The following is a 23,206-nucleotide window of genomic DNA, read 5'->3' on the forward strand; positions in this document are numbered from 1 at the left end:
GTGACACTAGGTTTGTTTTGTTTGGTTCAGTGATAGGGTCTCACTCTGTTGCCCAGACTGGAGTGCAGTGGCATGATCTAGGCTCACTGCAACCTCCACCTTCCAGGCTCAAGCGAGTCTCCCACCACCTCAGCCCCAACAGGCACATGCCACCACTCCTGGCTAATCTTTTTAAAAATTTTAGTAAAGATAAGTGGGGCAGGTCTTACCATGTTGCCCAGGCTGTCCTCAAACTCCTGAACTCAAGCGATCCACCTGTCTCGGCCTCCCAAACTGCTGAGGTTACAGGTGTGAAGCACTGCTCCCTGCCAACACTAGGTTTTTGATGTCTTATATTGAGACTAATATTGAGTTGTAGGGGTTTTATATTAATATTAACCACTAAGCATGGGCTGGACTAATTATTTTGGCCTAACATGATGGTATTCATCTATTTTGCAAGCAACGAAGCAAGGGCTTTTTTGTGTATGTATGAAACTTCAGTGGAGATTTCAGAAAATCACTAAATGAAGACTGTGTCGATTGTTTATGTTGTTCAAGACTTTAAAAAAAAAAACTATAATGATAGAGAATGAGTCTTGGTCACATTTTATTCTTCAACTGCAAGTTGACTTATTTGGTATTTGAATCTTTAAACCTGAAAGCAAGAAAATTGCTTCTAGTTAGTTACAAACAAAATAGCCCAAGGCACTGCTATATTCTAGAATGTTCTGCAGAAAGTGTGGTTTAGGATTTATAACGATGAAGAGAATAGCAAGATAGAATGGCTGACCTCTTCCCACCTCACCTTGTACAGTAGGGAGTCCTTGCAGACAAAACAAGCTTGCAGCTTTGAAAAAGATCTGGGATCTAAAGTGAAGGACAGACCGGGCGCGGTGGCTCACACCTGTAATCCCAGCACTTTAGGAAGCTGAGGGAGGCAGACTGCTTGAGGTCAGAAGTTCTAGACCAGCCTGGCCAACATGGTGAAACCTCGTCTCTACTGAAAATACAAAAATTAGCTGGGTATGGTGGTGGGCGCCTGTAATCCCAGCTACCCGGGAGGCTGAGGCAGGAGAATCGCTTGAACCCAGAGGGTGGAGGTTGCAGTGAGTCAAGATCACACCACTGCACTTGAGCCTGGACAATAGAACGAGACTCCATCTCAATAAATAAATAAATAAATAATAAAGTGAAGGACAGAATGAAGCCATGAAAATCAGGAGTCATGAGGGCATTTTTCTCAAAATATTGTGGTCCATGTAGCCTCACAGTCAGAATCTTCTGAGATGTTTACTATAAATACATATCCCCGGGTCTCATTCTAGAACTGCCGGGTGAAAATCTTTGGAAGAGAAGTTTGAGAACCTGTTAAACAAGCTCTCCAGGTAATTCTGTGCATGTTCAGGGTGAGGACTGCTGCATCTGAAGAGGTAAGCCCAGACTGCTGTCAAGGTCAATTCTGCCTAATAGAGCCTCTTCCGGACACGCCGCCATTTCCATGACCACTTGATGAGAAGTACTGCACTTAGCTTTTTCACACTTCTCAAAGTAGCAGATTTATGTGTATTCATAAGGTTCCTTTTCAGTAAGTGAAAATACATCTGGGAAGATTCGGGCTTCGCATTCATATTCACATCTAACACCTGATTGAGACAATTGCTCTGATCTTGGGAGGATGTTCAACTTCAGGCAATGTTTTCTCAAAATCAAGTATTGATTGATGGATGGATTTTTGAGGTGAACATCAGCTCAAGATTTTATTAAAATATGGCACTCTTCATGAATTTGCATGTCATCCTTGCCCAGGGGCCATGCTAATCTTCGCTGTATCGTTCTCATTCAAATTTGAATATTTAAAACTGGACGCTTATAAAGAAAAATAAATGTCCACCTTAGAATTGTGACTTAAGACTATTTTTTGGCCAGGTGCAGTAGCTCACACCTGAAATCCCAGCACTTTGGGAGGTGGAGGCAGCAAGGTGGCTTTAGCTGGGGAGTTTGAGACCAGCCCGGGCAATATAGTGAAACCACGTCTTGACAAAAATAAATAAAGGCTATTTTTAATATAATGTTACATACATATGAGCAAACATAATATTAAACTCCTTAGTGTTATTGGTGTCTGAATCCAATACAAGATGTACAAATGAAATACAAACAAAACTATAAAACTAATAAAAATTAAAATTGGCAGCACCGATGAGACAGATGGTGGTGTTTGCTGAAACGAAATTGCTCATGTTAGGTTTATAGTAGTAGAAAGATGTAGCTTCAGGCCCACTTTTATTTTTGATTAAAGTAACATGACTGCAGATAAGGTTTTGTTTGCTAAATTGGAATAATTAGACTTCATACTTAACCAAGCTTTCCCTGGCAAGCAATCCTTCAGTGTCACTTTTTTTTTTTTTTTTTTGAGATGGGATCTCACTCTGTCGTGCAGGCTGGAAGACAGTAGTACAATCACAGCTCACTGCAGCCTCGATCTCATGGGCTTAAGAGATCCTCCTGCTTCAGCCTCTCGAGTAGCTGGGACTACAGGCACGAGCCACCACTCCTGGTTAATTTTTGTATTTTTTGTAGAGATGGAGTTTCATTATGTTGCCCAGGCTGGTCTCTAACCCCTGGGTGCAAGTGTTCTGCCTGCTTCGGTGGTGCAAACTGCTGGAATGACAGGCGTGAGCCACTGTGCCCAGCCTTCAATACAACTTTTAATGACATTTTTTCTGCAACTTTCAGACACCTACAGCCCTCTAGACGAGGGGCTTTTCTATTTTCTGCAAAGAAAAGCCCCTTGTAGGCTAACAGGCAAATTGAGGTATTATATAGGTACTTACAAAACAAAGAAATGTCTTTTTGACACAAATAAGATACTGCTGGACACTGATATCAATCATAGCATAAGATTTTAATTGATTACTACACCGAAGATTAATCATTTCCCCTCAAAGATTATGTAGAGGCTCCTCAACAGCACAGTTAAATGGGTTTTGAAATATGAGAATATCCTGGCCGGGCGCCGTGGCTCACGCCTGTAATCCCAGCACTTTGGGAGGCCAAGGTGGGCGGATCACGAGATCAGAAGATTGACACCATCCTGGCTAACATGGTGAAACTCCGTCTCTACTAAAAATACAAAAAATTAGCTGGGCGAGATGGCGGGCGCCTGTAGTCCCAGCCACTCCGGAGGTCGAGTCAGGAGAATGGCGTAAACCCGGGAGGCGGAGCTTGCAGTGAGCCGAGATCGCGCCACTGCGCTCCAGCCCGGGCGACAGAGCGAGACTCTGTCTCAAAAAAAAAAAAAAAAAAAAAAAAAAAGAAATATGAGAATATCTTTTGCAGTTGCATTGAGGTATGAAAAATACTGCTGGAACAGTTTTGGAAAATGTATTCTCTGCAAATTTGTATGGGATGGAGATCTTGCTTCTTGTTTTAATTTTTGACAGCAGAGGGAGTAAATAAAGCGGCTTGATATTGCTTATGGTTCCAACCACATTGTTGTCATCCAAATGATTTTATTGAATAGAAGTTTTCCATACAACCTCTGTTTCGTCTTGTAGTTTTAGGCTTAATTCATTAAGAAACATTACCAAGTCTGCCGCAGAAGCTACTTTTCAAAGCCATTCAGAATTGTAGTGGTCACAGAAAGTCCTCATTTAGAAAAATGTGAATCAACTATGAGATTAAAAAAAAAATCCGTACAATTTTACCACTGCAAAACCATCGAACTGCTGTGTGATAGGGCAAATGAGGATATTTGCTTCTATTTATGACAAAAATTCACGGGACTGAACATTATTAAGCCCTTGAGAACAAATGAAGTTCACTGTTGACACTGTTGGTTGAATAACACATGATAGTCAAATATTTTTCACATATGTACCTGCTGATGACTAGTACAATGAATACAAAGAAGTCTTCCAACACCTCGAATTAAAAAAAAAAAAACTTTGTAAATTTGTTAAACCAGGCCTTTATCTTCTCCACATAGTTTTTTTGGGGGATAGGATCTCACTCTGTCATCTAGGCTGGAGTGCAGTTGTGCTATCACAGCTCACTACAGCATCCAGCTCCTGGGCTCAAGCAAGCCTCCCACCCTAGCCTCCTGTGTAGCTGTGGCTACAGACATGCACCAGCATCCTCACTAATTTTTGTATTTTTTGTAGAGATGGGGGGGGTTTTTCTCTGTTGCCTAGGCTGGTCTTGAACTCCTGACTTTAAGCCATCCTCCCACCTTGACCTCCTAAAGCATTGGGATTACAGGCGTGAACCACCATAAAATGGATAGTGATTTTTATAACTATCCATTTTAACACATCTTAGTAGATTCCCCATGAGGTTGTACTGAATTAGTGTTTTCTTGAGTGCTCTAAAAATATTCTCAATTATATTTGTTCCACGTAGACCATTCATAGAGGCTAATATTCAGTGACTTCAGACCAGGCATTGACTCCTTGAATAAACAGCAACTGAATAGTGTTGGAAATATCTGTTGAGTGATTAGAAGCCAAGGAAAATCACTCAAAATAATTTGCGTTGTTTTAAAATTGGCTATTGATGTTGCTCTCAATATCCTCAACTGTTTGAGTGACTGTTTTTTACCCAAACGTGAATAGTCTTAAACCAGTTTATTTTATCTGGACACATTTCTCTGGCTTCTGGAATTAAATATGATTTAATTAATTCACTATCAGTAAATGTGCTTGCCTAACAAATGAGCCATTTGGAAATTTATTTTGGTTGCAGCTTCATTTTTATTTTCTGTTTTAGTGAAAAAAAATTATGCTGTAATGAGATATTCTTTCTGAAATTTCCTGATTTTTCTGGCCGGTTGCTTTCCTGTGAGTTGAGAATGCTGTGAAGAATGCTTAGGCTGGTAATGCTGACCTACCATATGGTACTTTTTTCTTTAGCGCATAATTCCTTGTTATCTAATTTGATGATAAAATAATTAGGCTGGGTGCAGTGACTCATGCCTGCAGTCTCAGCACTTTGGGAGGCCAGTGGATTGCTTGTGCCCAAGAATTCAAGACCAACCTGGACAACATGGCAAGACCCTGTCTCTACAAAAGAAAAAATACAAAAATTAGCTAGACGTGGTGGCCTGTGCCTGTAGTCCCAGCTACTCAGGAGGTTGATGTGGGAGGATCGCCTGAGCCCCCAGGGAGGTTAAGGCTGCAGTGAGCTGTGATTATGCCACTGCACTCCAGCCTGGGTGAAAGAGTGAGACCCTGTCTCAAAAAAAAAAAAAAGGTGTGTTGTTTAATTTCTAAAGGTGTGTTTGTTTAATTTCTAGGAATTTTCCAGCTTTACTTCTGTAATTGATCTCTACCTTTATTCCACTGTGGTCAGAGAGGATACATTGTATGATATATATATACATCATATATATTTTATATATATATATATATATATATATTTTTTTTTTTTTGAGACGGAATCTTGCTCTATTGCCCAGGCTGGAGTGCGGTGGCACTATCTCGGCTCACTGCAAGCTCTGCCTCTGGGGTTCATGCCTGACTAATTTTTTTATTTTTAGTAGAGACGCCTCTCACCACGCCTGGCTAATTTTTTGTGTTTTTGGTAGAGACGGGGTTTCACCATGTTAGCCAGGATGGTCTCGATCTCCTGACCTCATGATCCACCAGCCTTGGCCTCCCAAAGTGCCGGGATTACAAGTGTGAGCCACCGCACCTGGCCACATTGTATGATATTTTAAATAATCGGCCGTTGGGTTGTAGCCTAACATAGGGTCTACCCTGGAAAACTTCCCATGTACGCCTGAGAAGAGTGTGTATCCTTTTGTTGTTGGGTAGCATGTTCTATGTCCGTATATGTCTAATAGACATACAGTTGGTTTACTTTGTTAAATCATCTATTTCCTTACTTATCTTCTGTCTGGTTGTTCCATCCATTATTGATAGTGGGGCACTGAAGTCTACAACTTTTATTATAGAACTGTTTATTTCTCCCTTCAATTCTATTAGTTTGTGCTTTACATATTTCGATGGTCTGTGAGGTGCATAGATGTGTGTGTGTGTGTGTGTGTGTGTATATATATATATATATTTTTTTTTTTTTTTGAGACAGAGTCCTGCTCTGTCACCCAGTCTGGAGTGAAGTGGCATGATCTCCACTCACTTCAACCTCCACCTCCCAGGTTCAAGTGATTCTGGGACTACAGGTACAGAGCACCACGCCTGGCTAATTATGGTATTGTTTTAGTGAGATGGGGTTTCACCATATTGGTCAGGCTGGTCTCAAACTCCTGACCTCAGGTGATCCACCTTCCTTGGCATCCCAAAGTGCTGAGATTACAGGCATGAGCCACCACACCCAGCAAATGCTTATAATTTTCAGACAAGTTCTCTCTCTGTCGCCCAAGCTAGAGTGCAGTGGCATGATTACAGTTCACTGTGGCCTCAACCTCCTGGGCTCAAGTGATCCTCCCACCTCAGCCTCTCAAGTAGCTGGGACCACATGCACGTGCCACCATGCCTGGCTAATTTTTAAAATTTTTTGTAGAGATGGGATTTCACTATGTTGCCCAGACCGGTCTCGAACTCCTGGGCTCAAGTGATTTGCCCACCTCAGCCTCCCAAAATACTGGGATTACAGGCATGAGCCACTGCCCCCAGCCATATAATTATTATATCTTCTTGCTGTACCAAACCTTTTTATTAATCTATGGTGTCTTTCTTTGTCAACTGTAACTTTAAAAAATTTAAAGTCTATTTTGTCTAATATTAGTATAGTCATCCTGGCCTATTTTACTTACTATTTGCATGGAATATCTTTTTCCATTTTCTCACTTCCAATGGATTGTGTCTTTGGATCTAATAAAAATCATCTGAAGATAGCACATAAGTGGTTCCATGCTTCCTGCCTTACTATCTTTTGTGTTTACTTGATTTTTTATAGTGGAAAATTTAAGTTAATTTCTCATTTCGTTGTGTGTATATCTACAGCTATTTTCTCTGTGGTTACCATGGAGATCGCATTTAACTTCCTAAAGTTATAAAATTCTAATCTGGATTTATACCAATTTAACTTAAATAACATACAAGGCTGGGCGGTGGCTCATGCCTGTAATCCCAGCACTTTGGGAGGTTGAGGCGGCTAGATCACGAGGTCAGGAGTTCAAGACCAGCCTGGCCAGGATGGCAAAACCCCATCTCTATTAAAAATACGAAAATTAGCTGGGTGTGGTGGCAGGTGCCTGTAATCCCAGCTACTCGGGAGGCTGAGGCAGAGAATTGTTTGAACCCAGGAGGCGGAGGCTGTAGTGAGCCGAGATTGTGCCACTGAACTCCAGCCTGGGCAAAAGAGCGAGACTCTGTCTCAAAAATAAAAAAATTTAAAAAATAAAAATAAAAAAATTCCGCTCCTTTATAGCTAGGTCCTCACTCCTCTTGTTTGTTGGTGTCACGAAATTACATGTTTATAATGTGCTGCCCCAAGTCATAAACTAATAATTATTTTAAGTGCTTTTGTGTCTTAAAAGTAAAAAAACAAAATGTGGAATTACAACCCAAAGTTATAATAATACTAGCTCTTTGACTAATTTTTAAAAATGTATTAGTCTCTTAAGAGACTATCATATAGTCTATCATATAGAAAACAAAAAGTGAAGCTAAAAACCTTTGTTACAATAATACCACCTTTTATAATGGCCCATATATTTACCTTTATTGGAATCTTTGTTTCTCCATATGGCTTCCAGTTACTGTCTAATGTCCTTACATTTCACACTGTATGACTTTCCTGAGCATTTATTGTGGGCCAGGTCTAGTGGTAATTCTCTCTTTCCTTTTCTTTTCTTTTTTCTTTTCTTCTCCCTCCCTTCCTCCCTTCCTTCCTTCCCTTTTTCTTTCTTTCTTTCTTTCTCTCTTTCTTTTTCTTTCTTTCTTCTTTCTCTCTTTCTCCTTCCTTCCTTCCTTTTCTTTCTTTCTTTCTTTCTTTCTTTCTCTTTCTTTCTTTCTCTTTCTTTCTCTTTCTTTCTTTCTTTCTTTCTTTCTTTCTTTCTTTCTTTCTTTCTTTCTTTCTTTCTTTCTTTCTTTCTTTCTTTCTTTCTTTCCTTCTTTCTCCCTTTCCTTTTTTCCTTTCTTTCTCTCTCTTTCTCTTTCTTTCTATTTTTTTTTTTTGAGACAGGATCTTGCTGTGTTACTCAGGCTGGTCTCAGACTCCTGGGCTCAAGTGATCCTCTCACCTCAGTCTCCTGAGCAACCAGGATTGCAGGCACACACCACCACACCCGGCTCTCCCTCATTTTTTATCTGGGAATGTCTTAATTTCTCCCTCACTTTTGAAGAACTATTAAGCCAGATATAGGATTCTTGTTGTTGTTGGTTTTATTTTCTTTTAGCACTTTGCATACGTTGGCCCACTGTCTTCTGGCCTGCAGAGTTTCTGGAAGAAATGTGCTGACAGTCTTATTGAGAGACGCTTGTATGTGATGAACCCCTTCCCCCTTGCTGCTCTCAAGATTTTATCTTTGTCTTTCAAAGGTCTGATTCTAATGTGTCTTGGTGTGGGTCTTTGAGTTTATCTTACCTAGAGTTTATTGAGTTTCTTGGATGTTTATATTCATATCTTTCAAGTTTGGGATGTTTTCAGCCATTACTTTTTTGAATATTCTCTTGGCTTCCCTCTTCTTCTTCTGAGATTAGACTTTCACAATATGCATGTTGGTCCACTTGATGGTGTCCCACAAGTCCCTTAGATTCTGTTTACTTTTCTTCGATCTTTTTTCCTTCTGTTCCTTAGACTCAATAATTTCCATTGTCTTTTCTTTAACTTTACTGACTCCTCCTTCTGCCTGCTCAAATCTGCCTTTGAATCCCTCTAGTGAATGTTTCATTTTATTGTGCTTTTCAGCTCTAGAATTTTTTTTGTTTCTTTGGGAGGTAGAGGTTGCAGTGAGCCAAAATCGTCCCACTGCACTCCAGCCTGGGTGACAGAGTGAGACTCTGTCTCTACATAAGTAACTAAAACACGGTAACTCTGGAAATCAGATTCTCAGAGTTTGCTGTTCTTTGTTATGGTTTTTCTTTATTGTTGTTGTTGTTATTTTAATGTTGTTTGCTGCCTCTGTGACAAGAAGTTAGGCTGAGGTGGAAAGCTGATGTTTTCTGAGGCCTCTTGTGAGCCTGCACCTTTCCCTGGGAGGTGTGAGTACTTCCGAATTTTCCATGTATATTCAGTTGCTTTTGACTATCCCAGACTTAGTATTTGACTCCCAAGGGGGAAAGAAAGAAAAAATGAAGGTGGGGGAAGGGCGCTGGCCCTTCATATCCAGAAGAGGGTCTTGCCACAATGACAGAGGTGCAACAAAAACGTCCACCGTTTCTTCGTTTGTGCCTCTGTGATCAAAAGCAGAAACCAGTGATTCTGATATTTGTGGAGATTCCTAATAGTTGGAGGACAGGGCTTCTTTGTCGACCCTGGCTCCTGCAAGTTGGTTCAATCTGCCTTAGAAACACATGCGGCCGGGCCCGGTGGCTCATGCCTTTAATCCCAGCACTTTGGGAGGCCGATCATGAGGCCCCCGAGACCAGCCTGGCCAACATAGTGAAACCCTGTCTCTATTAAAAAATACAAAAATAAGCTGGGTGTGGTGGCACGCACCTGTAGTCCCAGCTACTCGAGAGGCTGAGGCAGAATTGATTGAACCTGGGAGGTGGAGGTTGTAGTGAGTCGAGATTGAGCCACTGCACTTCAGCCTGGGTGACAGAGAGAGACTCTGTCTCAAAAAAAAAAAAAAAAGAAAAAAGAAAAAGAAACACATGCACAGCTGCCTGCCATGGGGAAAGGTGGTAAGGAAAAGGGTAGTTGCTACTGCACCAAGAGCTGAAATTGACCAAAATTATCCATAATTTACCATCTAAGTCTTCTGCTGAAAGCTGCAAGTCTTCAATAGATTCCAGAGTTCTGAAATAGTTATGACAAAGAGATTCTGCCCGGGTAATTGTTGTCTAGATAGGGAGACTGATTCTTGGTGCTTCCTATTCGATCATCTTTCCAGAATCCTCTGTCCAGGCCTTTGTTTGAAAGTATAGCTTTTTTTTTTTTTTTTTGAGACGGAGTCTCGCTCTGTCGCCCAGGCTGGAGTACAGTGGCCGGATCTCAGCTCACTGCAAGCTCCGCCTCCCGGGTTTATGCCATTCTCCTGCCTCAGCCTCCCGAGTAGCTGGGACTACAGGCGCCTGCCACCTCGCCCGGCTAGTTTTTTGTATTTTTTAGTAGAGACGGGGTTTCACCGTGTTAGCCAGGATGGTCTCGATCTCCTGACCTCGTGATCCACCCGTCTTGGCCTCCCAAAGTGCTGGGATTACAGGCTTGAGCCACCGTGCCCAGCCGAAAGTATAGCTTTAAATCTTGTTACTTTTCCTTTGGTGGGGTTTTATTTTCAGCCTTATTTTATTCACTGTGGCCTTGACTTCCTGGGGTCAAGTAATCCTCCCACCTCAGCCTCTTGAGTAGCCAGGAGTACACCACCATGCTTGGCTGGTTTTTAAATTTTCTGTAGACATGGGATCTCACTATGTTGCCCAAGCTGGTCTTGAACTCCTGGGCTCAACCTTCACAAAGTGCTGGGATTACTGGCATAAACTACCACACCCAGTCCGGTTTTTTTTTTTTTTTTTTTTTTGTTTGTTTGTTTGTTTTGAGACAGAGTTTTGCTGTGTCACCCAGGCTGGAGTGCAGTGGCATGATCTTGGCTCACTGCAACCTCCACCTCCCGGGTTCAAGTGATTCTCCTGCCTCAGCCTTCCAAGTAGCTGGGATTACAGACACGAGCCATCATGGCTGGCTAATTTTTTTTTTTTTTTTTGGTAGAGATGAGGTTTGTCCATGTTGGCCAGGCTGGTGTCAAACTCCTGGCCTCAAGTGATCCGCCTGCCTTGGCCTCCTAAAGTGCTAGGATTACAGGCTTGAGCCACTGTACCCAGCTCCAGTCCTAGTTTTTGTTTGTTTGTTTTTTTTTTTTTAAATGTAGAAAAGAAAATGTGGGCTCTCCTTAAGGAAATTTTATGCATAATCAAACAACATACTTTTTTTTAAAGGGACCCTGAGACATCCCATTGGCTCAGAAAATCACTTGCTCTTCTAACTCTTACAGCCATTTTCTATTATGCTAATGTCCCAGAAAGAAACCAAAACTATCAGGGTCAGAGAAAGCATGGCAATCTCTATGTTGGGACTGAGAATTTGATCCTGTTCATGCTTTGTCTTTCTACTTCCACGTTCAGTGCCTTTTTCTGTTCTTTTCTGGTGCTCTCTTTTCTCTCTTTTCTCCTCTCCCCCATGCCTCTTGTGGTATCATGCTACCTCATCCTTCCTATCATGACCAAGGCATTTGATGAACTCATTCCTGCCAGCTCTTCTCAGAGTCTGAGTCAGACAGGACCACGGGGAGAAAAGACTCTTGAATCATGGACTTGCATTTGGATTAAAGCACAGACCAAATGCTGTATGTAAGAGCCTACCTCCTGCAAGGCTGCCCCTGCTCCCACTATTACCCCCATCCTGCCAGGGGCCGACTGGGCCGACACCATCATTCCCGTCACTCCCACCACTCCCCTCCCCTCCCAGAATTGCAGTCGTATGTCAAATCTAGGACCCCGATCAGGGATCTGGGAAGTTGAGAAAGCATCCAGTTGGCAAACTAAGATATGGGTTTCACCCTAGGAAAAGAGTTTTAAATGCTGGCTGTGCATGAAAATTGCCTGGGGAAGCTTTAGAAGAATGTAAGTGCCTGTGCCCCACCTGAGATCAATCAGATCATTTGATGTGGTTTAGAATAACTGCCCAGTTAACATTGCTAGGCAGGGCCTGTCACCAGGACATAATTTCTCTTCTCTACATCCAAATCCTGACCAAGGCCTAATCGAAGGGACTTTTGGGATCCTTGAGCTACATTAGAAGCTGATAGTTCCATTTAAAGATGTTGGCAGTTTCTGCAAGGCTTGGTGTATTAAGTGTGTGAGTAGTGGGCCGGGTTCTGTGGCTCAAATCTATAATCCCAAAACTTGGGCAGGAAGATTGCTCGAAGCCAGAAGTTCAAAAGCAGCCAGGGCAACCATGTGAGATCCCATCTCTACAAAAAATAAAACAATGAGCTGGGCATGGTAGTGCACACCTGTGGTCCTGGCTACTTGGGAGGCCTAAGTGGGAGGATCACTTGAGCCCAGGGAGTTGAGGCAGCAGTGAGCCATGATTGTGCTACTGCACTCCGCCTAGGTGACAGAGCAAGAATCCCTCTTAAAAAAACAAAACAAAACAAAACTGAATAGCTTTGGCAGGTTGAGGAAGGAGGATCGCTTGAGGGCAGCAGTTTGAGACCAGCCTGGACAACATAGCAAGACCCTGTCTCTAAAAAAAAAAAAAAAAAATTTTTTTTTTTAGTCTCTCTCTGTCGCCCAGGCTGGAGTGCAGCCTGGCGCGATCTCAGCTCATAGCAACCTCTACCTCCTGGGTTCAAGTGATTCTCCTGCCTCAGCTTCCCAAATAGCTGAGATTACAGGCGTGTGCCAACATGCCTGGGTAATTTTTGTATTTTTAGAAGAGATGGGATTTTGCCATGTTGGTCAGGCTAGTCTCAAACTCCTGACCTCAGGTGATCCGCCCACCTTGGCCTCCCAAAGTGCTGGGATTATAGGCATGAGCCACCGCACCTGGCCTACAAAAAATTAAAAAAATTAACCAGGTTTGGTGGCTCATGCCTGTAGTCTTAGCTACTCAGGAGGCTGAAGCAGGAGGACTGCTTGATCCCAGGAGGTCGAGGCTGCAGTGAGCCACCATCATGCTGTTGTATTCCAGCTTGGGTAATATAGGGAGACCCAATCTCTGAAAAAAGTTAACAGAATATAAAGAACTGAATAGGTCGGGTGCGGTGGCTCATGCCTGTAATCCCAGAACTTTGGGAGGCCAATGCAGGCGGATCACCTGAGGTCAGGAGTTCAAGACCAGCCTGGCCAAAATGGCAAAACCCAGTCTTTACTAAAATTACAAAAATTAGCTGGGCGTGGTGGTGTGCGCCTGTAATCCCAGCTACTCGGGAGGCTAAGGCAGGAGAATTACCTGAACCAGGAAGGTGGAGGTTGCAGTGAGCTGAGATTGCACCATTGCACTCCAGCCTGGTCAAAAAGAGTAAAACTTCATCTAAAACAAACAAACAAACAAACAAAGGGCCGGGCGTGGTGGCTCACGCCTGTAATCCCAGAACTTTGGGAGGTCAACACAGGCAGATCACCGGAGGTTGGGCGTTCAAGACCAGCCTGGCCAAAATGGCAAAACCCCGTCTTTACTAAGATTACAAAAATTAGCTCGGCGTGGTGGTGGGCACCTGTAATCCCAGCGACTTGGGAGGCTGAGGCAGAAGAATTGCTTGAAACCAGAAGGCGGAGGTTGCAGTGAGCCAAGATTGTGCCACTGTACTCTAACCTGGACAATAAGATTAAAACTCTGTCTCAAAAAAATAAAAATAAAAAAATAAAAAATAAGAGAGATCAGGAGTTCGAGACCAGCCTGGGCAACATGGAGAATCCTATCTCTACTAAAAATACAAAAATTAGCTGGGCGTGGTGGCATATGCCTGTAGTCCCAGCTATTTGGAAAGCTGAGGCAGGAGAATCGCTTGAACCCAGGAGGAGGAGGCTGCAGTGAGCCAAGATGGCACCACTGGCCTCCCACCTGGATGACAGAGTGAGACTCTGTCTCAAAAAAAAAAAAAAAAAAGAACTGAATAGTATGAGTGTCACACAGAAGGTCAACATGAGTCATTTTATGTTTTATTTTTTGAGATAGAGTCTTGCTCTGTTGTCCAGGCTAGAGTGCAGTGGCACAATCTCAGCTCACTGCAACCTCTGACTCCTGGGTTCAAGCAGTTCTCTTGTCTCTACCTCCCGAGTAGCTGGGACTACAGGTGCACGCCACCACGCCCGGCTTATTTTATTTTTTTAGTAGAGATGGGGTTTCACCATGTTGGTCAGGCTGGTCTTGAACTCCTGACCTCACATGATCCGCCCACCTCAGCCTCCCAAAGTGCTGGGATTACAGACATGAGCTGCTGTGCCCAGCCAGCATGAATCAATTATAAACTACTTATATCATTAATTGATATTGGGACTGGGGAGTCTAAAAGTTTGGATTATCCTGGTATTGACTTTCCTTTAGATTCTCTGGAAAGCATCTTGAAGAAACATTATACTGACCTTGGGCTTCTCTTCACCAGTCTTTTCTGGGAAGAGTTTTAAAGTACCCTGACCCAATCCACAACTTGAGAAAATATGTAAGAAATGAAACATGAAAAAAAATCTCACTCTAAGAACAGTGTTCTAAAAGGAAAAAAAAAAAAAAGGACCAGGTATGGTTGCTCACACCTGTAATCCCAGCACTTTGTGAGGCCAAGGCAGGAGGATCGCTTGAGCCCAGGAGTTCAAGACCAGCCTGAGCAATATAATGAGACCCTGTCTCTACAAAAAATTTAAAAATTAGCTGAGTGTGTTGGCATGTGCTTGTAGTCCCAGCTACTCGGGAGGCTGAGGTAGGAGGATTGCTTTAGCCAAGGAGTTCAAGGCTTCAGTGAGCTATGATGGTGTCACTGTACTCCATACTCGGTGGCAGAGCAAAGACCCTGTCTTAAAATAAAATAAAATAAAATAAAATAAAATAAAATAAAATGAAGAAAAAGGGGAGAGGAGGAGAGAGGAAAGGAAAGGAACAGAAGGAAAGCAAAAGGTAAAATATGTCATTAAAAACATTTTAACTTTGTTTTTAAAATTATTTTTATATATATTTTTCTTCAACTTTTATTTTAAGTTTCGGGATACATGTGCAGGATGTGAAGATTTGTTACATAGGTAAACGTGTGCCATGGTAGTTTGCTGCACAGATCATCCCATCGCCTAGGTATTAAGGTCAGCACCCTAAAGGGGTGCTGATTCTTCTTGATGCTCTCCCTTGTCCCCCAACAGGCCCTAGTGTGTGTTGTTCCTCCTGATGTGTCCATGTGTTCTCATCATTCAGCTCCCACTTCTAAGTGAGAACATGTGGTGTTTGGTTTTCTGTTCTTGCATTAGTTTGCTGAGGAATGGCTTCCAACTCCATCCATGTCCCTGCAAAGGACATGATCTCATTCCTTTTTATGGCTGCATAGTATTCCATGGTGTACATGTACCACATTTTCTTTATCCAGTCTATCACTGATGGGCATTTAGGTTGATTCCATGTCTCTGGTGTTGTGAATAGTCCTGTAGTGAACGTACTCATGTATGTATCTTTATAACAGAATGATTTATATTCCTTTGGGTATATACCCAGTGATGGGATTGCTGGGTCAAATGGTATTTCTGCCTCTAGGTCTTTGAGAATCGCCACACTGTCTTCCACAATGGTTGAACTAATATACATTCCCACCGACAGTATAACAGGATTCCTTTTTCTCTGCACCCTCACCAGCATCTGTTGTTTTTTGACATTTTAATAATGGCCACTCTGACTGGTATGAGATGGTATCTCATTGTAGTTTTGATTTGCATTTCTCTAATGATCAATATTGTTGATTTTTTTTTCATATGCTTGTTGGCCACATGTATATCTTTTGAGCAGTGTCTGTTCAGGTCCTTTGCCCAGTTGTTTGTTTGTTTGTTTGTTTTTTTGCCAGAGTCTCGCTCTGTCACTCAGGCTGGAGTACAGTGCGTGATCTCAGGTCACTGCAACCACCGCCTCCCAGGTTCAAGCGATTCTCCTGTCTCAGCCTCCTAAGTAGCTGGGACTACAGGTGCCCACCACCACGCCTGGCTAATTTTGCCAAGTTGGCTAGGCTGGTCTCAAACTCCTGACCTCAGGTGATCCACCCACCTTGGCTTCCCAAAGTGCTGGGATTACGGGCTTGAGCTACTGCGCCTGGCCATTTGCCCAGTTTTTAGTGGGGATTTTTTTTTTTTTTCCTTGTAAATTTAAGTTCCTTGTAGACTCTGGAGATTAGACCACTGTCAGATGGATAAGTTGTGAAAATTTTCTCCCATTCTGTAGGTTATCGCTTCACTCTGATGATAGTTCATTTTGCTGTGCAGTTTTAATTTCTTAAAGGGGGAGGGATGATAGCAAGAGAATCCTTGTGTCTCTACTTTTAAGAAATGGTGATGAAATATTTGGGAACTGCCTACAATGAAAATCTTCACAATCCAAGGACTAGGAATAGGCTGAGAGTATTAGTAGACTGGTGACCTATTGCGATGGACATAACGCGAAGAAATAATTCAGGCATCTTACGCACTAATCTTGTTCTTTCCTTGTCAAAGGAAAACCAATTAGATAAATCAAGAAGAAAGCTGAAGATTAGTGTTCTTTTTAACTTGACAAATAATGATGTATATATTTATGTGTGGAGATTAGGGTTTCTACAGTTGTTTTAGTTGTGAATTTCTGGGCCTTTCCACTGTCATTTATTAAACTTCACTTTGCAATTTTTGTGCATAAATCAGTTACTCCTGTGGAGGCCTCTCGCCTGTAGTGACTCCCCTGTGCACTGGGTCTTGACTCTGTGCAGCCAGAGTTGAGAGCTGGGGAAGACAGCAGCGAATGGCCCATGCCAAGGGCCCTTCTTTTTTTTTTTTTTTTTTTTTGAGACGGAGTCTCGCTCTGCCGCCCAGGCTGGAGTGCAGTGGCCAGATCTCAGCTCACTGCAAGCTCCGCCTCCCGGGTTCACGCCATTCTCCTGCCTCAGCCTCCCGAGTAGTTGGGACTACAGGCGCCCGCCACCGTGCCCGGCTAGTTTTTTGTATTTTTTAGTAGAGACGGGGTTTCACCGTGTTAGCCAGGATGGTCTCGATCTCCTGACCTCGTGATCCGCCCGTCTCGGCCTCCCAAAGTGCTGGGATTACAGGCTTGAGCCACCGCGCCCGGCCGCCAAGGGCCCTTCTGAAGGTGCTGCTCCTGGCCAGCTTTGAATGAGGACCCGAGGATGTACACAGGTGTCCTGTTACTGAAGCAGGACACAGGCTGCCTTTATGTAGTGAAATTTCCTTAGTGGTTAAGGAGAAGGGGGCTTTTCAGGCAATGGCTCTCCAAAGCACATAGCTTCTGAAAGGAGCATAAAGGAGGTCTGGTGGGTTGGCCAAGGTGGGGCAGATATGAAGCCCACCAGCGTGTCACTGACATGCTTGCTACCTCCCACACTATCAGAGTCGCACTTGCAGGCCACCGGGAGAGGCTGTGGGTCACACAGCAGAAGCCAGCCCCACTCTTTACATTCTACAAGCACAATTATTTTTAAAATTCTAAATGACATAAGCCATCCTTGGGTTGTTATGGAGAATAAAAGATGACAGAAGAGAATTTACATGTATCTCCAGGAAACTTTTTTTTTTTTTTTTTTGAGACAGAGTCTTGCTCTCTGTTGCCCAAGATGGAGTGCAGTGGTACAATCTTGGTTCACTATAACCTCCACCTCCCAGGTTCAAGCAATTCTCCTGCCTCAGCCTCCCGAGTAGCTGGGATTACAGGCATGCACTACCATGCCCAGCTAATTTTTTTCTTTTTTTTTTTTTTTGTATTTTTAGTAGAGACGGGGTTTCACTATGTTGGTCAGGCTGGTCTCGAACTCCTGAGACCTCAGTGATCTACCAGGCTTGGCCCCGCAAAGTGCTGGGATTACAGGTGTGAGCCACCACGCCTGGCCCCAGATAACTTCTGAAGTGAGGAATGTAGCATGATTTTTTTGATCACTTGGTGGAGGAATTCCATGTAGCAGACTGATTTAAAACATCCTCTCTCCGCGTGGACACAGGCACACATTTCTCCTGTTCTATTACTTCCCCATATAGAGGATCCTCCTGTGCTGCAATGAAAATACTTCTCATTAACCATAAACAAACTGAACAGAATGCAACAAGAGCCCTAATGCAATGTCGGTCACAGAGATAACCCTACAGTGGGCGATGCGGGGGGAATCGTTGGCATCATGAAGGGTGTCATTAAGCGTTCTTATTTTGCACTTGTATAGATTAGAAAGCAGTTGTTTTTTTTTTTTTTTTTTTTTTTTTTTGAGACGGAGTCTTGCTCTGTCACCCAGGCTGGAGTGCAGTGGCCGGATCTCAGCTCACTGCAAGCTCCGCCTCCCGGGTTTACGCCGTTCTCCTGCCTCAGCCTCCCGAGTAGCTGGGACTACAGGCGCCTGCCACCTCGCCCGGCTAGTTTTTTTGTATTTTTTAGTAGAGACGGGGTTTCACCGTGTTAGCCGGGATCATCTCTCGATCTCCTGGCCTCGTGATCCGCCCGTCTCGGCCTCCCAAAGTGCTGGGATTACAGGCTTGAGCCACCGCGCCCGGCAGAAAGCAGTTGTTGACTTGATTTGAATGTAATTCATTCCACTTTCTAGGGGTCTTCTTGAAAGATGACCTACTGTGGCCGGGCGCGGTGGCTCACGCCTGTAATCCCAGCAATTTGGGAGGCCAAGGCAGGTGGATCACCTGAGGTCAGGAGTTCAAGACCAGCCTGGCCAACATGGTGAAACCCCGTCTCTACTAAAAATACAAAATTTAGCTGGGTGTGGTGGCAGGCACCTGTAATCCCAGCTACTCAGGAGGCTGAGGCAGGAGAATTGCTTGATCCTGGGAGGCGGAGGTTGCAGTGAGCTGAGACTGCGCCATTGCACTCCAGCCTGGGGGACAAGAGTGAGACTTCTGTCTCAAAAAAAAAAAAAAAAAAGAAAGAAAAAGAAAGAAAGATGACCTACTGTGGGTAATGAGGGCACATAGAACAGCCCTTTCCGTAAGAGAGTCATTCCAGGATAGGTGCAGTGGTGTGTACCTGTAATCCCTCCACTTTGGGAGGCTGAGGTGGGAGGATTGCTTGAGCCCAGGAGTTTGAGGTTGCAGTGAGCGATCATTGTGCCATCCTACTCCAGCCTGGGCAACAGAGAGAGACCCCATCACTTAGGAAAAAAAAAAAAAAAGGAAGGTCATTCCAGCCTCATCCTCGGGCTTTTGTGGGAGCTGTTGGGAAGCTCTTCCCTGGTGGGCCTCTTTCTTCTCCAATTCTCCTTCCTGTTGACATGCTCAGACACTCCGGGGCTGGCTCGTTCTTTAGCTGCCAAATGAGGAACGGGCTAAAGAGCCCAGTGTGGAGCTGTCACCGTGTTCTGCTGGGATACACAGCTGACAGTCCAGCATGTCCATGGTGGTAGGCCTGGGGGCAGATTTGGTCTGAGTCTGGCAGGAAGCCAGAGGAGAGGTTCTGATGATGATGTAGATGTAAAAGGAAGATGAGGGGGTCCTGGCTGCTCCCTCTTGTGACAGAAAACACTGCTTCCAAGTATCGATTCCCAGGATGAAAATCCAAAGAAACTAATAAAAAGGACAGTGCGGGCATGAGTGCTGCCTTTTCATTCCTTACATGTTCCTGCCTGAGCTGTGCAATGTCGGGTAAATAGCTGAGTGGTGGAATAAAGTCACTGATTTACAAAGTTGAAAAAACTGATGGGTTAACACATAGCTGAAAAAGTGATAATTATTTTTGAGACGGGGTGTTGTTGATGGCTGATGTGATGCCTCAGCTCTTATCTTCTTTTTTCCTTTTTTTTGAGACAGAGTCTCATGACCAGACTGGAGTGCAGTGGTGCAATCCTGGCTGGCTCACTGCAGCCTCCACCTCCCAGGCTCTAGGGATTCTCCTGCCTCAGCCTCCCAAGTAGCTGGGATTACAGGCATGTGCCACTACAGCCGGCTAATTTTGTATTTTTAATAGAGATGGGATTTCACCATGTTGGCCAGGTTGGTCTCGAACTCCTGGCCTCAACTGATCTGCCTGCCTTGGCCTCCCAAAGTGCTGAGATTACAGGCGTGAGCCACCGTGCTGGGCCCCTTGGTTCTTCTCTTCTTGGTGTAAAAGAATTTAAATGCCAGGTGCAGTGGCTCACACCTATAATCCCAGCACTTTGGGAGGCTGAGGCAAGTGGATCGCTTGAGGTCAGGAGTTTGAGACTAGCCTGGCCAACACAGTGAAACTCTGTCTCTACTAAAAATAGAAAAATTATCCAGGTGCGGTGGCACACACCTGTAATTTCAGCTACTTGGGAGGCTGAGGTAGGAGTATCGCTTGAACCTAGTAGGTGGAGTCTGCAGTGAGCTGAGATTGCGTCATGCACTCCAGCCTGGGCAATAGCATGAGACTTTGTTTCAAAAAAAAAAAGTCTAAAGTCCAGAGTCTCATCTAAATCAGATATAGGTGAGACTCAAGGTACTGAGATGGAATTGTTCCCTTGACCTTGACCCCCTTCACGGGCAGGCACTGGAATGGCTCACTTCACTCTGCCGGCCACTGGCCACTCCTTGTGAGAGGGGACATTCAGGAAGCAAGTGCAGGAACCAGAGGGAACAAATGCTGGAACAGTCTGGTTGCTCCTCTCTGGCAAGAGCAGGCTCTGTGCGGGCCCCACACCAGCATCCAAGCCCCTGCCCACTGGGCACCTGGGTTCTTGTCCAACATCCAGGAAGAATCAGGTCACACAAACTGTTTGAAAGATGATGAATGTGGAAGACTTTGTTGAGCAGTGGAAGTGGCTCTTGGTGGAAGGGAAGTTGGAAAGGGGAAGTTGGAAAGGGGATGGTGCGGGAAGAAGGTGATCTTTCCCTGAAGCCCAGCTGTCTCTGACTGGGCTCCCCTCTGAAGCTGCGTGGTCTGAAGTTAGCCACGTTTATCTGTAGTCTCTGACACTCAGTTGCTTGTATTCCCAACGTTCAGCCACTTGTATCCCCAACGCTCAGCCACTCGTGTTGCTCTGCCAGCTGAAGTCTTTTTATGGGCACAGGATAGGGGTGTGGCAGGCCAAAAAAGCAACATTTGGGTGGAAAAACCGGGTCAGCAGTTTTTAGGGCCGCAGTTCTAAGCTTAAGGGTGGGGTTTAGCCAGGAGCCCAGCCATTCTCTATCAGTACCATTTATCTTTTTTTTTTTTTTTGAAGCTGGAGTGCAGTGGCACCATCACGCTCAGTGCAAGCTCCGCCTGCTGGGTTCATGCCATTCTCCTGCCTCAGCCTCCCGAGTAGCTGGGACTATAGGCGCCCGCCACCACGCCCGGCTAATTTTTTGTATTTTTAGTAGAGATGGGGTTTCGCCGTGTTAGCCAAGATGGTCTCGATCTCCTGACCTCATGATCCGCCCACCTCGGCCTCCCAAAGTGCTGGGATTACAGGCGTGAGCCACCGAGCCCGGCCAGTACCATTTATCTTGATGAAAATTTCCCTCTAGCTGTGAGCCTGTGAAATCAAACAAGTTTTTCCAAACTGTATTTTTACTTCCAAAATACAATGTTGGGACAGGCATAGGATAGACATTCCCATTCCAAAAGGGAGAAATAGGCAAGAAGAAAGGGACAACTGGCTCCAAGTAAGTCCAAAACCTAACAAGTGCAAACAACATTCAATCTTAAGGCTTGAATATACTCTTCTTTGCCTCATGTCCCACATGGGTGTGGTTGGGTCCCCGAGGCTTCCCTGTCCCCGTGGCTTTGCTGAGCACAGTCTATACCGCAGCTCTTACAGGTTTGTGTTGTATTCCTGGGGCTCTCCCAGGCTGGTGTTGTGTGCTGGTGGCCCCACAATTCTAGGGTCTTGGGGTAGCCCTGCTCCCACAATTCCACTAAGCATTCTAGCCAGGGCTCTCTGCAGTGACCCCTTCCTTGTGGCAGTCCTTTGCCTGGCCCCAAGGCTCTCTGAGGCATCCTTTGAAATCTAGGTGGAGATAGTCATGCCCGCACAGCCCTTGCATTCTGCATGCCTACAGAGTTAGCACCACATGAGTGCCACCAAGGTTTATGGCCCGAACTTCACAGCAGTGGCCTGAGCCACACCTGGGCCTGCTGGAGGCACAGCCAGAGTGACCAAGCAGCACTGGGCCAGAATACAGGGAGGCAGCAAGCCCAGAGGTCTCCAGGGATCCTGGGGCCCCTCCTTTGCCATTCTGCCCTTAAGGGCCTAGCACTGTGGGCCTGTGAAGGGCCTGGTAGCCCTGGAGATCTCTGGAATGCCTCTAGGGTGATTCTCCCATTATCTTCATGAACAGCATCTGGCTTCCTTCTCTCTGTACTTATCTCCTTATTAAACAGTCACTTGGCCACACCCTCAGTTTTCTATCCTTAAGAATACTTTTTAAAGACTTATATGGCCAGGCTGAAAATTTTCCACATTTTTACGTTCTGCCTCCCTTTTGATCATAGATTTTCTCTTTAACTGATTTTTCCTTCTGGCATTTTAATATAAGCAGTTAAAAACAGCTATATGGCACACTGAACACTGCTTAGAGATTTTCTTTGCCAAATATTCTAATTCATCACCCCTTTCCTCCCTCCCTCCCTTCCTTCCTTCGCGCCTGCCTGCCTGCCTGCCTGCTTTCTTTTTTGTTTTCCGAGACAGAGTCTCACTCTGTTGCCCAGGCTGGAGTGCAATGGCACAATCTTGGCTCACTGCAACCTCCACCTCCTGGGTCCAAGCGATTCTCCTGCTTCACCCTTCCTAGTGGCTGGGATTACTACACCTGGCTAAGTTTTGTATTTTTAGTAGCGATGGGGTTTTGCCATGTTGGCCAGGCTGAGTCTCAAACTCCTGACCTCAAGTGATCCACACTCCTCAAACTCCCAAAGTGCTAGGATTACAGGCATGAGCCACTGTGCCCAGCCAAGTTCACCACTCTTCTTCTTTTTTTTTTTTTTTTTTTTTTTTTGAGATGAAGTCTCAGTCTGTCACCCAGGCTGGCGTGAGTGGCATGAACTCAGCTCACTACAACCTCCGCGCCCTGGGTTGAAGTGATTCTCCTGCCTTAGCCTCTCAAGTAGCTGGGATTACAGGTGCCTGCCACCATGCCCGGCTAATTTTTGTATTTTTAGTAGAGACAAGGTTTTACCATGTTGGCCAGGCTGGTCTCAAATTCCTGACCTTGTGATCCACCTGCCTCAGACTCCCAGAGTGCTGGGATTACATGCCCAGCCAAGTTCATCACTCTTAAATTCTGCCTTCTACAAAGTACTAGGATATGAACATAACTCAGGTTCTTTGCCACTTTTGAACATGTGACCTTTCTTGTAGTTTCCAGCAAGATACTCCTCATTTCCACCTAAGACCTCATCAGAATGACCTTTATTGTCCATATTTCAACCAATATTTTGTTCACGATCACTTCAATAATCTCTGAGACTGAAGCTTTCTCTACAACTCTCCCCTTCTTCT

At 44.5% G+C, this 23,206-nt stretch overlaps 1 protein-coding gene and 1 pseudogene across 10 annotated transcripts in view; both read right to left on the bottom strand.

Moving 5' to 3' along the window:
- The window catches only part of LOC107000097 (uncharacterized), a 118,167-nt gene that overhangs the window by 28,444 nt on the left and 66,517 nt on the right, over nt 1-23,206 (bottom strand). The window lies entirely within an intron of this gene.
- LOC114670174 (U6 spliceosomal RNA) lies at nt 1,744-1,838 on the bottom strand (annotated as a pseudogene).

The sequence above is a fragment of the Macaca mulatta genome, chromosome 9, assembly GCF_049350105.2.
Source record: "Macaca mulatta isolate MMU2019108-1 chromosome 9, T2T-MMU8v2.0, whole genome shotgun sequence".
NCBI classification, from domain to species: Eukaryota; Metazoa; Chordata; class Mammalia; order Primates; family Cercopithecidae; genus Macaca; species Macaca mulatta.